This window comes from Ambystoma mexicanum, chromosome 7q (genome assembly GCF_040938575.1).
Source record: "Ambystoma mexicanum isolate Mex_15411 chromosome 7q, UKY_AmexF1_1, whole genome shotgun sequence".
NCBI classification, from domain to species: Eukaryota; Metazoa; Chordata; class Amphibia; order Caudata; family Ambystomatidae; genus Ambystoma; species Ambystoma mexicanum.
Window position 1 is genome coordinate 1,059,374,584 of NC_090941.1, and position 17,087 is coordinate 1,059,391,670.

The 17,087-nt window shown below is 45.7% G+C and overlaps 1 protein-coding gene across 4 annotated transcripts in view; it reads left to right on the top strand.

Moving 5' to 3' along the window:
- Positions 1-16,646, top strand: part of LOC138528608 (uncharacterized) — a 28,248-nt gene extending 11,602 nt beyond the window's left edge. For 2 of the 4 annotated variants that reach the window (XM_069640400.1, XM_069640399.1), the window contains one exon: positions 15,766-16,646. The gene's annotated coding sequence lies outside the window, so the exon portion shown is untranslated. The remainder of the gene's footprint in view (positions 1-15,765) is intronic. The other 2 variants (XM_069640401.1, XM_069640402.1) reach the window with 1 other exon arrangement.
- The last annotated feature ends 441 nt before the right edge of the window (positions 16,647-17,087 follow it).

Genomic DNA, 17,087 nt, shown 5'->3' on the forward strand with positions numbered 1-17,087 from the left:
GTTGTGCTTAATCTGCTCTATGTGCTATTCTGAAGTTAGGGGTTATTCTGATTCTAGGTGTTATCTTGAACTAAGTGTTACTCTGAACCTAGGTGCTATTCCCATTCCAGCCGCTATTCTGAATACATGATACTCTGATCCAAGATGTTAATTGGTACACTGGCACAATTCTAAACCTAATGCTGTGCTAATTGACAAACGCTTACTATGACCACTTTGCTTACCTGTACCTGAGTCAGATGCCAATCTGCAACCTTGCACTACATGGATTAGGTAGTATTCGGCTACTCCAAGCAGGCCGCACTGTCCACTGCTAGATTTCAACCCTAGACAGGACACACACTGCACCTTACCCCCCTCACACAATGTTCCTCCCGGGCCTTTACTCTATACTACTGAGAACCATTCTCCACATCACCAATTCCGCATGCCTGCCCAGCTCACCCCTTAACTTGACCAGCCTAGGCACCGCATCACCCACCCTCACAGAGCCCAGCACCACAATCATGCTTAGCCTACTCGCTCCCCCATGCCTTTCGGACAGGCTGACCAGATTACGATCCAGACTTCCAAAAATACACGAGCCTAGAGCCAGGGACTCCTCACAATCCATACTCACACACCGAACCTCCATCAGCTCCTGCGCTAACCTTACGCTAAAAAAACCCGAACCTAAACCCGTCAACTCCACTACAACCAACAATAGAGCGCTCATCACAGCTACCACCCCCACCCCTGCCAAAGCCAAAACCCTACCTATAAAAGGTGCCCTCATCAACGCACGCTCCATGATTGCCCATGCCACGGACATCGCTGATCTCATTTTAGCTGAAGATCTAGACTTCCTAGCCATAACAGAGTCCTGGCTTCATGCAGCCGCAGGCCCAGCCCTTTCGCTAGCCATCCCCACTGACTACACCATCATCCGAGCGGACAGAACTGAAGCTAAAGGCGGTGGTTTGGCCATCATTGCCAAGACCCACCTTAACATCAGACTCAACTCCGCCACACACCACCCATCATGTGAATCACTTACAGCCAAACTACCCATCGCTAACTCCCAAACAATATCCATTCACTTACTATACAGACCTCCCGGACCCCGGGATCTTTCGAGGAAGACCTCAATGCCATCCTTACCGACAACCTAAAAAACTCCTCACAATGCCTTCTCTTAGGAGACTTCAATTTAGGCTACAAAGACCCCAAAGACAATCAAGCCACTCTCACCAGCAACACCCTGTCTGAACTAGGCTTCACACAAAAAGTAACCAGCCCCACCCATAACAAAGGGAGAACCCTTGATTGGATAGCAGACTATAACTGTGCCGTATCGATCACTAACAACACTCCCCAATCCTGGACCGACCACCACCTCCTCTCCTTCTCACTTGAGGCCTCAAGCCCTACAACCAACATGGCACTAGCCCCAGCCATCCACACGAGAAGCAAAAAAAATATCACAGTAGAAAAACTGATCCCACTCATTCTTCCTACACTAAGCCAACTCCAAGACTCTAATCCCTATGACCTCGTAGAAGGCTATAACACCACCATGCGCATAGCCTTAGACGCCATTGCACCATTGAAACTTAGAAAATCCAAACCAAAAAAGCACCTCAACCAATGGTTCTCCAGCCATCTTAAAACCCTTAGATTGGAAAAGAGTAAACTGGAACAAGTCTGGAGACAATCTCCGACTGACCACAACAAACTATTGCTTAACAAAATAACGGCCAACTATAAAAAAGAAATCATAGCGGCCAAACAAGAATCCTATAACCTGAGAATCTCCCAATCCAACTCCAGCTCCAGAGAATTATTTACTATCCTGAAAGAATTGGAAACCCCGGTAACAATCCCAGATACTTGCGTTAAAAACAAACAATGGTGCACCAGTGTCCAAAATGCACTAAACAACAAAGTCACTGGCCTTCAAACAAAAATTAAAAATAAGAAAGACTCCCTTACCAATCTTACCAACCCCATCAACGCCCACTCGAGCCCTCCACCCTCACACCACACACCTAACTCTGCTCGCTTCAGCTTTTCCAAAGTCTCTTCCCTCGAAGTAGAAAAAATAATTCTTGGCCTTAAACCCTCCAACTGCAAAGGTGACCTCTGCCCCCCACAAATCATTAAAGACGCGGCACGAGACCTCTCGCCATTCATCACCAGACTCATCAATGCCTCCTTTTCCTCAGGAACAGTCCCCAGTAACCTTAAAGAGTCCTGGGTCCTCCCTCTCCTCAAAAAACCCTCCCTTGACCCGTCCATCCCAACCAACTACAGACCGATTACCACCGTCCCATTCCTGCTCAAGATACTAGACAAGACAGCATACCTACAAATTCAAAAGTATCTTGAAACAAACCACCTTCTAGGAATAAGACAATCCGGCTTCAGACCCCAACATGGAACTGAAACAGCCCTGATAGATCTGAAAGCCCAAATAGACGACCTTAGAGATAACGGGAAAACTGCATTACTACTCCTGCTAGACCTCTCTGCGGCGTTTGACCTAGTTGACCATAAAATCCTATGTAATCATTTAGACTCAGCTGCTCACTTTTCACAAGAAGCCATCAGTTGGATTGAGTCATTCCTCAACAACAGATCCATGCGAGTCTTCTCCTCCTCTGCCGCCGCCGAACCCATCCCCATTACATGTGGAGTCCCACAGGGCTCGTGCGTCTCCCCCACTCTGTACAACGTGTTCACAAAGCCCCTGTTTGATGATCTAGACGGCCTGGGTATCACCTACACTAACTACGCCGATGATACACAGATCCTCATCCCGTTGACGGGAGATTACAACCAGGATTTGGCCTTGGTGAACAGGGTGTATCTCATCATCCAGGCATGGATGGCTTCGCACAGTCTATGCCTGAATGATGACAAAACTGAACTCATCATCCTTGGTTCTACGTCCAACCTAACCAAACTCGACCACAATTATGCCAACTTCATCATAGATGGGAACCTAATCAAGGTTTCGAAAGAAGTAAAAACCCTAGGAATATACCTCGACTCCTCCCTAACCTTCCACAAACAGGTTAGCTCGATGGCATCCTCTACGGCCTACACATGTAAGCTCATAAGAGCAGCCAAACCCTTCCTCTCCACCCACAGCTGCACTACACTTGCCAGAGCATTGGTATTATCCAAACTGGACTATTGTAACGCCCTCTACATAGGAGCCACCAAACAAATCACCAACAAAATTCAGACGCTACAAAACAACGCCCTTAGGGCAGCACTCAATATTCCCAGGAGGGAACACATTTCCAATATCAGGAAATCCCATAACTGGCTCAGCACAACAGACAAAATCTTGCTTAAAGTAGCATCGCTCACCCACAAATGCCTGAATAATGCTGCCCCACGCTATCTGGCAGACAGAATATGCAAACACAGCCCCATCAGACCCACCAGAACCTCCAATGCTAATCTGCTCACCGTCCCCAGGTTTAAACGCACTAAAATGGGTGGCAACAGCTTCCAGGTGAAAGCACCCCAACACTGGAACTCCCTACCACCATCGCTCAGAACTCCCCAACCTTACTCACTTTTTAGACGCAACTACATCCATTGGTTAAAGATCACGAACCACTAACACCTCTAACACCACACGGCTGCTCTCCGCGTTGCATGCTTTAAGAGAATCTGTAAATTTGTAATACTAAACTTGTATATATTTGTAATTCTTTAAATACATCTACTGCATTCTCTCCTGCCAAACTGTACACATGTTCCTTCATCGTCACACTGTAATTATGTAATGTAATGTATAATTATGTAATGTAAAGTATAAGCATCCTGTAACCAAGCTTTGAATCACCTTGCTGCTCATGCGCCCTCATACCCTCGGGTCTGGTGCGCAATACAAATGAATAAACTAAACTAAGGAGCCCCAACTAGGCAGAATCAAAAAGTTAGTGGTTAAGTGTGTGATTTACAATGGAGCACCCTTCTTTCCCCTCCCATTTTCTCGACCCTCCTTTCCTCCGTCACTGCCGCTGTACTATATCGCTTGGAGCACGCCAGTCCTGATTGCCTCTACTCTTTTTGTTGTCTCGCTTTGCCTCTTGCAATCGATCACCTCTAAGTACGTGCATCATCTTTCCTGGTTATCCAATCTGGGTTCTTTGTTCTGTCACCCCACTTCATTGCGTCTCCTCTGTGCTGTTCTTCATCTATGCTATGGGAAGTGTGCCACAGTTCCAGGGCTTGCCTCCCTTTTTATCTTTACTGCTGCATTTCCGTGCTGTTAATTTCCTGAAAGGGGTACAGGACCGGGAAGCCCAATGCAAACAATTGTCCTTTTCGCAATCCAGCCTATAAGTGCTCAGTCGCTTTTTATTTTTCAACGTTCATCATGGCTTGTGATGAAGTGTAACCCTGTGAATGTGGGCCGTGCTAATACCACTGTTGATCTCTGGGGCCATTTTCTTAAAAACTTGATCTAATTTTGCCCTGCCATCAATCAAGCTCTTCCAAGTCAATCGGTTGACCTAGAAAAAAGAACCAAACACTGCCCTCCGGAGGCACAGAATTGACTATGCTCGGCTCGCCTGCTGCGATAAACCAGGAAGCACCCCCACTGTAAACTACCACAAGGGACCCGAAATAGGTGCCATCTGAATCCTACTAGAGCAGTGGTCTCCAACTAGTAGCTCGTGAGCTACTGGTAGCTCGCCTGAGGCTTGCCAGTAGCTCTTTCATCAGTCCCCAAAATGAGCACTCTGTGTTGATTTAGTTGTCTGAAGTCCCTGGGACTTTTCCCCTGCCCCCTCCCACTCCTCTTCCAGTAAAATAAACAGTCAAAAGCTATGTGAACAGTGAGAGGAGGGGCTGCATCTGGGGTTGAAGGGCCTGGCCAGCATCCCAACATGGGGTTAACTATCAATAACCAAAGTAAATGGGAAATGTGTGTGGCCATTGTCACCAAGAGGTGCAAATGATGGTGGATTAGAAAGGGCCTGGGTGCATACATCTGCATGCTGTGTAAAACAAAGCCGGGTCTGTGATTGTTTCAGTCTCACTGTGTTTCTTTAGATTTATTTCAGCTAGCATTACTATGCATGCTAGTAATTGTAGGCTTTCAATCAGAATGGGGGAAGAAACATACAGCTGTACTCGTTTTCTCAGCACGCGCATGTGTGTATGTGCATAGAAAAATAACAATCCGTGCCAGTCCCAGCTTGCCAGAAAAAAGGTACATCTAGCTTTGTGTGTTTATGGTAGTCCTTTATTTTTTATATTGAGATCCCGGTTTTAAAGCTTTAGTAAAGTACCCAAACTCTATTAAAGCTTAGGATGGAATATGGCGTGGTATGGAGGAGCCCACCTCTGTGGATATCCCAAAACAGGTATTCAAGCAATAACTGCAATTTTACATTTAAGAAAACATGGAAAACTACTAGCTGCACTGCATTCTGGTGCTTGTCCACTTACACTTATAAAACTAAACAGGAATGTAAAGTGACATGTCTATCAATGCCAGGACTTCAAAAAAACATAATGTGAGATGTTTTACAAAACCATAGTTGGAATTAAGTGGGAAATGTGAGCAGTGGTTTGCATATATATATATTTTGATATGCATAGGATCAATATAGCTTAAACGTAGTTACTAAGTAACAGAGCACTGCACAAAATAGGGTGGTGAATACAGCAAGAGAACATAGAGGTGAGACCTGGGATGGGAGAACAATTAACAGGGCTGATCCCCTTTAGCTATGTGGACAAATCGGAAGATCTATAGAGATCTATGGGGAACCTGTACACATGTTGAAATTCTGGCAAAGGTTTTCCAGCTTTTCAATACTGGGCTGAAATGACACAATTTATGAGCACTGTTTTTGCAAAGAATTCAGCAAAACATAATTTACAAGTAATCGTCTAATATGTGAACAATTCCAATATGTCGGAGAGTTGCACGTGCAAACCAAGCATGGCCCATTGGTCATGCACCAGAATAACATGATTCCTGCAGGAAAAGGCAGCAATCCTGTGAGCTGGTCCCTTTGATACTGCCTCCTTCTTAAAAGGGAGCCAGGTGGTATGTCGCCAACATTCTGAATAAGTTGCCCCTCGTTACAACCATACTCTTTGCTCAAAATGTTAATTTAAAGACTCATATGTTGTCTCATGTGTGCACGCTACACGTCATCACTATAAAACTGAACGTTATTTTAGCCCTGCCATTTCAACAATTTTTTGCATATAACTGGCTCACATGGTTTTCCAAATGTTCATTTTTTCAATCTTGACAATTATTGACATAAAAACGTTTAAGGGTAATCAACAAAGTAGGCTTTGGCTTACTTTTCCCTGGCTGACTTCTGTGACCTAGTGAGCAATGTATCTGAATTGGGGATATGCTAAACCGGCAGTGGATTATATTTGTTGACAAAGCAGAATCTGGTATATGCTGGATTTTGTTTTAAAGCTGTATACCACATTTATTGAAAAACTAGTCAGACTGCAGACTCGCCATCCAAAAAAAGGCAAAAGATGTGCAATTTCCATCCAGAATGGGAAACCATTTTTTTTGTTCCAGTGCAAAAAGAAAATGTACCTCTTTAATCTACGGCGCAGTCAAGTCAAAGTGGGAATTAAATGGTAACATTGATAGGAACTTTGCAGTAATATACACAAATTATGAAAATAATTTTCCAAAAGGAATTTGTCTGTGATTCTAAAAAGTAGGTAAACTAATTGCTGCAATCCAAATGCTGTTACAGAGCTGTTCTTCAAAAGGTGCTATTTGATGAAAAACAAATGCTCTTTTACAGATGGTGCAGTTGTGAAGGGCACAGTGACTCCCATGGCAGAGTCTGTTGTAAGCAAGCTTAACTGTCCGGAATGTATGTCTGCCATGTCGGGGGTGCAATCACTAAGGCTAAAAAGGTATCTGCACTATCAACCAATGTGATTGCCCGTCTCTGTGAATCTGCCTTTTTCAGACAAACTTCCTTAAATCAAAACCTTGATCCTGCCTGACAGCATCTGAGTGCTGTTGCTGTTTCAAACTTTACACCAGATTACTGTGCACTGGTGGACAGCATGCAGGTTAAGCCTTCACAATGAATGTCCCAGTTAGTTTCCTACTTCTGATATGCTAAACATCTTTTAGGAAACAGCATCTAGTAAAAAATAATAAAATAAACATTTGAAGTTATTGATGTTAATATATCACAGTAAATACATACAGTATTCATTTTTTATATGAAGAGCAAATAAACTGGCCAAAACATCTTGGTCGAAATTCTCATACTCATGGATAGCACCACCCTAGTAGCTCCCGTCTGTTGGTTATTAACTACAAGTAGCTCTTGCCAATGAAAAGGTTGGAGACGCCTGTACTAAGTGTCTGGAAATAATCTGCCCAACCGAGCTATCACTTTGTTTAATTTATATAGCGCGCCTGACGTATCTGGGCGCTCAAGGTGAAGATAGCAGTTAAAGGATACAGCTTATGCCATCATAATAAATGGGACATAAGATACAAACTAAGGATAATAATATGCAAAGATACATACAGAAGCATATAATACATAACAGGAGATATAGTTAATGCTAGAAGACTGGGCATAAATTACATTCATACAAAAGGGAATAGGAGCATAAATGGGGAGAGTAAGGTCTGGTAGAAAATGTTCTTGTTGTTATCGGTTTTTATTTTTTCTTGTATGGAAAGCCATTTACAAAGTTTTCTGGTTGCCGAGATATGCTCTCTTTTGGGTATGTTTAATGCTGCTCTTAGTGCATTATTTTGCAAAATCTGCAGAGTATAGCTTTATTGGCGCCTAAGCAGAGAGCGTTGGTATGGAATGTATGAGTGCTCTGGCCAGTGTGAGACAGCTATTGGGTGACAGTAGGGGCCTACATGCCCTAATCAGCTTGCCAGTGCAGGCGGTCGCTGAGGCAATCATGTTTATCTGTTTGGTTAGTTTAGAGTTGGCATCAAGGTAAAATCCTGTTTTTTTACATCTTTAGCAATAGGTATGTTCCCATCTATGTAGATACTAGTGGCAGAGGCCGTGTGTGGCCATCATGCCTGAATGATGGTGTAGACTTCATCTACACCATAGACCTATGACATACATCTATCTCGTAGGTGCCTGATAAGGAGTATCTGCGTGAAATCTGCATAATTAGTGTAGGTGACACCCAGAAGGTCCAGTTTGTCGATCAAGGGCTTTGTAAAGATATTGTACAAAGTAGGCGAGACGCATGAGCCTTGTGGGACGCCGCAGGTGATGGGAATCGGATCGGCTGCTGCTGTGGGTGAGAAGACACACATAGTTCTGTTAGCAAGGAAAGATTGAATCCACGTGACAGCAGAGTTTGAGAAATGAGCTACCAATGACAGGTGGTCACATAGTATTATATGGTCAACCAGATCAAAGGCCACCGATAAGTCTAGGTGCAGGATGGCAACTCTGCCTTATCTTTTAGGCTTTTGAGGTCAACAAGGGCAGTTTCCGTTCCATGTTGGGGTCTGAAGCCAGATTGACGTGTTCCTAGTAGTTTTTTTTGTCTCAAGGTAGTCTTGAATTTGCAAGTATGCAACCCTATAAGATTCAGTAAGAAAGGGACTGTTGTGATCGGTCTATAGTTAGTGGGTATAGACCATGGGTGCACAATTATACGGCCCGCGGGCCAGTTGCGGCCCGCTATGCTGTTTTGTCCGGCCCGCGAGGCGCACAGATTTTCCTAATGGAGGGCGGCCCGCAAGCGGCATCGGCCGCCCCCCATTAGGAAAGTCTTTGTCTTCCGGACCGGACAAAACACCGGCCGTCATTGGCTCAGCACACACGCACCACGTCGCTACTACGAGCCACTTAGTGCGTGTGTGCTGCGCCAATGGAGGGCCAGCACTACGGCTGGCGTGGCCAATAAGGCTTGATGCCGGAAGGCATTTCAGCCTTGCTTGCCACGCAAGTCGTAGTACCACTCCACTTACCTCGCCAGCGTTCCAGCTAGCCTGCCTTCCAGCACATCCGGTAAGTGGTCTGTCTGTGTGTCGGGTCTGTTCTGCTGTATGTTTGTGTTGTGTATGTTGAGATGGGGGGTCAGCAGGGGGTCGGATGTGCATGAATGTTTGTTTTTGAATGGTTGTGTATGTTGAGGTGGGGGGTGTCGGATGTGCATGAATGTTTGTTTTGGAAGTGTAGTGTATGTTGAGATGCAGGGTCTGTATGTGTGCATACTTGCTGGTTTGTATGCTGATTTGGGGGTGGGCAGTTCAGGTTTGTATGGGTGCTTGCTTGAGTGTGTGCTGAGTTGGGGGGATGGGGGTTCGGGTTCTTTATGAGTGCATGCTTGAGTGTGTGCTGAGTTGGGGGTGGGGGAGTTCGGGTTTGTATGGGTGCTTGCTTGAGAGTGCGCTGAGTTTGGTGGGTGGGGGTCTTTGGGTCTGTATGGTGCATGCTCGAGTGTTGCGTTGGGGTGGGGGGGTTTCTGGTCTGTATGGGTGCATGGGGCATAGTGCCTGGTTGGGGGTGAGGGGGCCATGGGGCGTAGTGTTTGGTTGGGGGTGACAGGGCCATGGGGCATAATGTTTGGTTGGGGGTGAGGGGGCCATGGGGCATAGTGTTTGGTTGGGGGTGAGGGCCATGGGGCATAGTGTTTGGTTGGGGGTGAGGGGGGAATGGGGCATAGTGTTTGGTTGGGGGTTGAGGGGGCCATGGGGCATAGTGTTTGGTTGGGGGTTGAGGGAGCAATGGGGCATAGTGTTTGGTTGGGGGTGAGGGACATGGGGCATAGTGTTTGGTTGAGGGGTGGGGGCCATGGGGCATAGTGTTTGGTTGGGGGTGAGGGGGCCATGGGGCATAGTGTTTGGTTGGGGGTGAGGGACATGGGGCATAGTGTTTGGTTGAGGGGTGGGGGCCATGGGGCATAGTGTTTGGTTGAGGGATGGGGGCCATGGGACATAGTGTTTGGTTGGGGGTGAGGGACATGGGGCATAGTGTTTGGTTGAGGGGTGGGGGCCATGGGGCATAGTGTTTGGTTGAGGGATGGGGGCCATGGGACATAGTGTTTGGTTGGGGGTGAGGGACATGGGGCATAGTGTTGCACTCCAAGAGTGAACCCAATAATAAAGCTAGAATGGGCACAGTTAGGAGATGTACATCCTTTTGCTTTTTGAGGAAACCTGACTCAACGAAGGCCATACTCCTCTTGGGCAACCCAAACAGCAAACTCTAGCAGTCCAAAATAACGGAATGTCCAATCTAGGGTCAATGAAATATATATAATTTAATCAAACAGACGATATACAATAACTAAATAGAAATAAATTATAACAATGGAAAATGTGTAGTACAAAATGTAAGTTTGAAATGCAAATAAAAATCGTTACCCCTCAAAAACATTCTTTTTCCATGTGTTTAATACAAATTGGGGGTTGAAAAAGCCTCCTGCCCTGCATACCGCCCCGCCCACATTTACTTTTCGGCCCACTATAGCCCTCATGTAAGGTACTTTCGGCCCTCTGTCAAAATCAGTTGTGCACCCCTGGTATAGGCGGATCTAATGTTTGTTTCTTAAGTAATGGGAGAACCCAAGATTGCTTCAGATTAGTAGGCACTGCGTTGCTGGCGAATGAGTTCATTCATTTGGTGATAAAAGGGGCTAAATCTCTGGCCGCATCTTTTGATCTTTGCTAGGCAACTGTCTCCTTTACAATTGGATGGTTTCAGTGATGCTATGATTTTTTGTACATCGGGTATAGATACATTAGTGAATTTGAATCATGAATTATAGTATGCGGTGGCGGGCATAGTCGGAAGTGGCAGTGATGTTTGTTAGGTTAATTTTGTTCTCTAAGGAGGGGATCATTTTCCAGAGTGTTTAGAGTTCCTTTTTTTCTGAACCAGGAGTTCAGATGTGCTCTTGGTTTACCTTTGCACAGTTTTCACTGGGCAATTGTGTCTATGGCTTTGGCCATGGAGTCATTGTAAGTGTCAACCAACAAATTCAGGTCATTTGTGGTGGGTAGTGCATTAAGTATGGGGATTACTAAGGGTATGATGGCCTCAGCTGTGATATTACGTTTGTTTCTAGTGAGACAAGGTGGTGCAACTGGGGACTTTTTCAACTGTCGGTTATTAACATTGATTTCGAAGTATAGGAGACGAAGATCAGACCACAAGATGTGTGAGGAGTCCTTTAAGGTAATATTGCTATTGAGGTCTGTTACCCAGTCAAGTATCCTACCTTTCTCATGGGTAGGTTGGTTACTTTTTTGTAAGAAGCCGTGTTCTGATAGGGCTGGAGCTAGGGCGGTGGCGGGTAGGTCGTTAGGGTAATTATAGCCAAGGTTGAAATCACCTAGGATAATGTTTTGCGCCGTGGGTTTGGTGTTGTCAGCTACTAGCGATAAGATGTCCTCTTCGAACGATCCTGCAGGACCTGGAGGCCTGTATATTAGGTGGATAGTAATGGTATTTTTAGGTGACGTTTGGAGCTTGACTGAAAGGAGTTCACAAGATGCAAGAGGATAGGAGGTGGCCAATCTCATGTCTAGAGTAGATTTGAAGATGATGGCAGTGCCGCCTCTTCAAGCATTGGGTCTATACACTCTTAAGTATGGAGTAGTTGTCGGGGAGAGCTAAGGCTAGAGACGGGCCAGCTGCGTCATGCAGCCAAGTTTCTGTCACAGCAAGGAAGTCAAGATTGTTAGCCAGGATGACATCTGCGGCCTCTGTTGCGTGGGCAACAAGGGACCTGGCATTTAGTAATGCCCCCTTTATGGGCTGCTTCTGAAAATCCTGAGTGGGGCTGGGGCTATTGCTGATAAGGCTCTTTCAGATTAGGGTGGGAACCTTTGCGTGTTTGTTTATGATTGGTGCGTTCTGTATGCAGTTTGCTGGTAGTCTTGGGGTTGTGTTTGGCTTGTGGGTTAGTGTAAGTGGGGTGCCTAGTCTGTTTCGGTCTATGGTGTCCGGGTTAGTGGTAGGTATACCTACTCATACTTTAGGCAACTGGCAGAGCATTGGTGTGACACACTCTTGGATATGTTGATGTGTAGTGTGGGTAGGAATGATGTTGGCTTAATTCTGGAATCCCAGTTAGCGGTGCTCTGTGTCGGTAGGAAGACGGTGGGCTTAATCAAGGGTGTTGGAGTAGTGATGGAGCTAGGGAAGGGGTCCCTTGGGGTCTTCATTTTAGCACGGTTAAGTGGTCTAATGTCAGGCCTTATGATGGGGAGTATCGGGAAAGTGGTGCAAAGTGTACTAATCATGATGTAGCAACTGACATAAGTATAGAGTGCATGGCATTATGGGCACACCCTGGACAGGCCCAGGGAGTGACGTGCATGAGGTTTGAGAGACAATGTGCATGGTAGGTGGGCACTGTGGGATAGAGGTAAATAGTTAGCCTCCTAGAAGGATGGCTGGCTGAATTATGGTGAGTAACAGTGTAGGTCAGAGAGAAAAGTAGTTGGATAAGGGCACAGGAGTATGCTGTTTGCAGTGAGTTACCCAAGTGAGAAGCGAACAGTGCCTAGTTGGTCAATGTATTATTCATACTTCTACAAATGTGTGTATATAGGCGGTATGATTCACTTAACGCCTAGGAATGTCTATGGAAAGAGTGGGCTAGTTCAAAGCATTGTCAACAGTAGAGACCTCAAGAATGGGCTGGTTCAAGGTTGCATCAATAGAGGTAGTTAAGCAGAGGGCCTGCATAAGGCTGTTGAGCAAACATAGGCTAGTTCAAGAATAAAGATGGCAATTTAACAAATACAATACTAACAGTATAATTTACTAGGGTCCTGGGATTGTTTATAGTGAGATGGTCTAGTTCAAAAGTTGGCTAGTACAAGATGGCAATGGTGGTTCAAAAGATGCAGTGTTATTAGTCAAACATTAGATAAACATGGTAATAGTGCCGCACATAGGGGAAGCGATGCATGCGTTTTGCGTGATATCAGGGTAATGCAGTGGCACGTCACAGTTCAATTTAGTCACTGTTCCTTGGTTCGTCAATGCTAATATGCGGTTAGGTCCCGGGGCACATAGTGATGAGGTGGTACTGTTTCATATAGTGCAGTATGTAGAATTAGGTGTTACCAGTCAGTAGGTAGGTGGTATGCTGGTGTAAATTGGCGTCCTCCATGGAGAGTTTACGCAAAAGGTTCCGGACGTAGGTGCAGGGTGATGTGATTGTGGCCATGAGTAAGTCGAGTAGTGGCAAGCAGAGCGGTGCTCGTGACAGTGTGCCGTGCTTGGAGGCTCGAATAGGGTGGGGTAGATGGGCGGAAGATATGAGAAGACGAGTAGATTTCAGAGCAATACACTTTAGGAAGAGAGAGCGAGGTGTAGTGGGGATCGAAGCAAGGTACCTGAAGCACCCGTAGATGTGCTGGCTCGTTGAATTTCGGTATAGGATACAGGCGATGCAGGGCTTTCTCAGAGGGATTTGCTCACCAGAGCGTTTTAGTTAGTGTTTATGCTGAACTCTTTAAAGGGGGTAGTAATACAACGGTTTGGCAGTACTCTTGGTCGGCTGTTTGTATACCGTCACGGACAGGCACAGACAGACCCTGGCCTTATGTAGCAGGCCTTGGCTGTCTGCAGGCCGGCTGAAGCCTTCTGGTCTCCTCTGTGATAACAAATGGCGTTAGTAAGCCAATCGGGAGGCTCGATTCATTGGTGTGGCAACAATATGCCCAGTTGCCTGGTCGGGGGAGCGCAGTTTCGGCGGTGGCCATCTTAGCCTTAGCCCTGAATGCAGATGTGGGTGAGATTAAAAAAAAATCAAGATTTTAAAACAAACACAGCAGCGCTTGTAGCAAGATATAGTGGGGGGGTTACCCTGTAGGATCTTGTGGTTTCAACATGGCACACTGGTAGTAAGGAGGCTTTTGCGCTGTCGGCTGGTCCTCAGTGTTTATACCCTCACAGACCAGCCTATAGTGCTCAGAAAACCATGAACCACCAGAACCGACACAGATGTCACATTTAGCTCCGAAAGCAACCCAGGAACGGGGGCCTCCGACCGCTAACCATAGACACTCGCACCTACCAATATGCTCACGCTTCACTTTGCATCAACAAACGGAACGCGTTTACACCCCTGAATCATTTCGGCCTAGCTGCACACATATACATTTCTTCCTGAAACACCTGAACAGCCTAGTAGAACACAGCTATCTTCTACACAAGCCCCATGGCTGCCAGAATCCAGATGGAGTCATCAGAAGCTCTAGATTTCCATGTGGCCCTTAGCCTCTGGGGGTTGTTGGTAAATATTTTCACAGCGTTTTTGGTGAGGATTGGTGTCACGCTTTAGTGGTAGCTGTGGCAATGAAGTCCTCCTTCACTCAAGGGAGTTTGAATAGGGCCGTTATAGGCACCCCACGAGTGCACTACAGCTCCTGCGGCGTTAATCCCATGTCCCAAGGGCTGGGGGGGGGGGGGGGGGGGCTGGCAGCACGGGTGCTAGCTTTTCCTTCATTCAACAGGATGCTGCATGTCTCCTGTTCAATGAACTAAACTCTCTTGCTAAGATGGCCGCCATGGTAATGGAAGCGTGGGCTCCTCACAGAGGCCCCTTCCATTACCATGGCGGTCGGCAAGAGCGGGGGCGATTGCTGCAGCAACAGGAAGGCAATTGGGGAGGGGGCTGGGTAAATAAGTACCAAAAAAAGGAACGGTCAGGAAGGAAGATAGTGGGGTGGGTGAGGCAGCCGCCGGGTTCCGTGTAATGTGGGCTGAGAAGGTTTCAGTCTGCGATCCTGATTGGCTGTGCCCCCTGTTTCAGGTGCTAATGAAAAATATATTCTCATTAAAGGGCTACACATAAGCCTACTTGTATGTAATACACTAAAGCTGTAGATGCATAAAAATGGCAAACTGCATATGCTGACACTTCAACTGCTAAACAAAATGTTGACCTCTACCTGCTTGACTTCAGTACTTTATAATGCTAGGCGGTTCCGCTGTGCTTTGCAGCATCAGGCACTGCAGGCCCACTGTATGTTTGGTCTGGGGAATGCACAAAATCCCACATCGTCAGCTTGTGTGGTTCGTGAGTCTGCTTAGGCAAACCTCAAACCCATTATGCAACCACTCTTATATAAATGTTACCGTAACAGAGTAAATAAATCTGCATAAAACACTGAACAGTCTTCTCTTCTCCACACTTCTGGCTTCATCTAGCTCCAAGAGTGCCCCCTGCCAGACAGAAATTAGCAGTTTCTAATCTTCCCAATTCCCTTGCTATAGGTTCAAACTCAGTTCCCATTCTGTTTTCTCCTCAGACACAAGTCTTGTAAACCCAGGCATGGGCCCAATACACCCCTTCACCAGTCGAGTACTGTGGTAGCTTGCATAGTGTAATTTACTATAAGGAAATTATAGTACTTGTTGGCTGACTGGTAGATCTATTCTGCAATGTAACCATGCACCAGGGCTCCCGTTTGCTGAAGCAGTGTTTCTGATGCCCATCCCATTAAAAGACTGTGGCGATATCTGTTGGAGGCTTGTACGGCACTAGCTTGGGAGGCCAGCCGGCTTGCACAAATCCCTTCTCGATTGTATTACCAACTCAACTTAATTACTTGCCCAAATAATCAGAGTAGGCACCAACTTGAATGAATTGACCTGGTTAATGGTGAGGCATTGATTTCAGCCATGTTCATGAAACATTTTGTGTACAAAAAAAGTTGGGATTCTGAACACGAGGGGGTAGTTTGGGAGATTTCTCATGTTTGTTATTGTTCAAGTATGTGTCAATCTATTGCAGGTGCCTCTTTGATGGACGACAGCAGTGTATGCAGGGAGTGTCCTGGTGATTGGATTGTTTTGATGCATGAAACATTTGTGGTATACGGCAGACCCTAATGCCTCTGCACATTTTTTGGAAGGTGCAGCACCCACCTGTATTGGAAAACTGATGAAAGGGGACATGGTTCAGCAACATGTGGAAGAAGACTCGAGGGAATGGTGGCTTGAAGTGAGTCATGTTCCATTATGCTCAAGATTTGAAACCACATGACCTACAGAATTAAACCGAACACTGAAACATCACTATTCTGTGGCTTGGTTTATAAACCTGCCACTGGACTTGAAAATGTTACTACCGGAAGCCTTGATCCTGAGGAATCTCAATTTTCTGTTCAATCAAATTGGTGTTTCACAAAGTATTTAGTGCCAGCCCATTCACGCACACTAGTGAACATGTTTTATTGTTACTGGAGCAAGCTGTCGGAAGGACCAAGTCTGGAGGAGTTTTCAAAATCTGTACATGTCCGAGCCACATGGAAGTTGTCTGACCCATTTGATTTAAAATGTACTTGATGGCAATAAAGTGGGTGACTTTTTTATATCCACTGCAGGACAAACTTTATGTATTGCTTTACTTTCTAAAGCTGAATGTGCTCCCACCACCCCATTATCTGAATGTATGCAGAATGTTAGTAGTAAATGCATGGTCAAATAGCTGCAGCATAAAGTATATAGAAACCATTTAGCAAGTTTCATCAAAGTACTGGTGGCTGGCAAACTTTGGAGCCTGAATGTATGTTTTCACTTGCTACCAGTTTTTTTTTTGTTCTTGCTTAATGCATATTGGATATAAGGTGTGAAGATTAAAATTCTCTCCTGGGGCTCCAGGGCCACATCGTGCTATTTGTGAGCGGTCCTTCAGAAGACACAATTGCATGCAAACATTTTATACATGTTCTGCTTAATGCATGTTCAAATAAGTGTGTTGCCACTCCTGCCATGTCAAGTCAACCTAGTGTCCCAGGAATGCCTTTTGTTTAAAAGCTAGGTGCTTTTTCGCTAAGTGATTTCCTGGAGCTTGAGCACCACACATTGACCCACCAGATTCAATTTGCTAGACTAGCTTACTTGCTGTGCTTACTCTAAACCGCCTCGTGGAAGTGGTCTTATGATATTTCTTTTGCCCATTAATCTATGTTCTTGCTGCACAAGTTGTGGCCTTCAGGTATACAAGGTAAATCAGACCAAGTTGAACCTGGCTAATAAAAATATGACACTAGTCGAATGACATTTCCCTGGAACAGTCGCTGACTCCAACGCCCACACCAATTGTGCAACCAA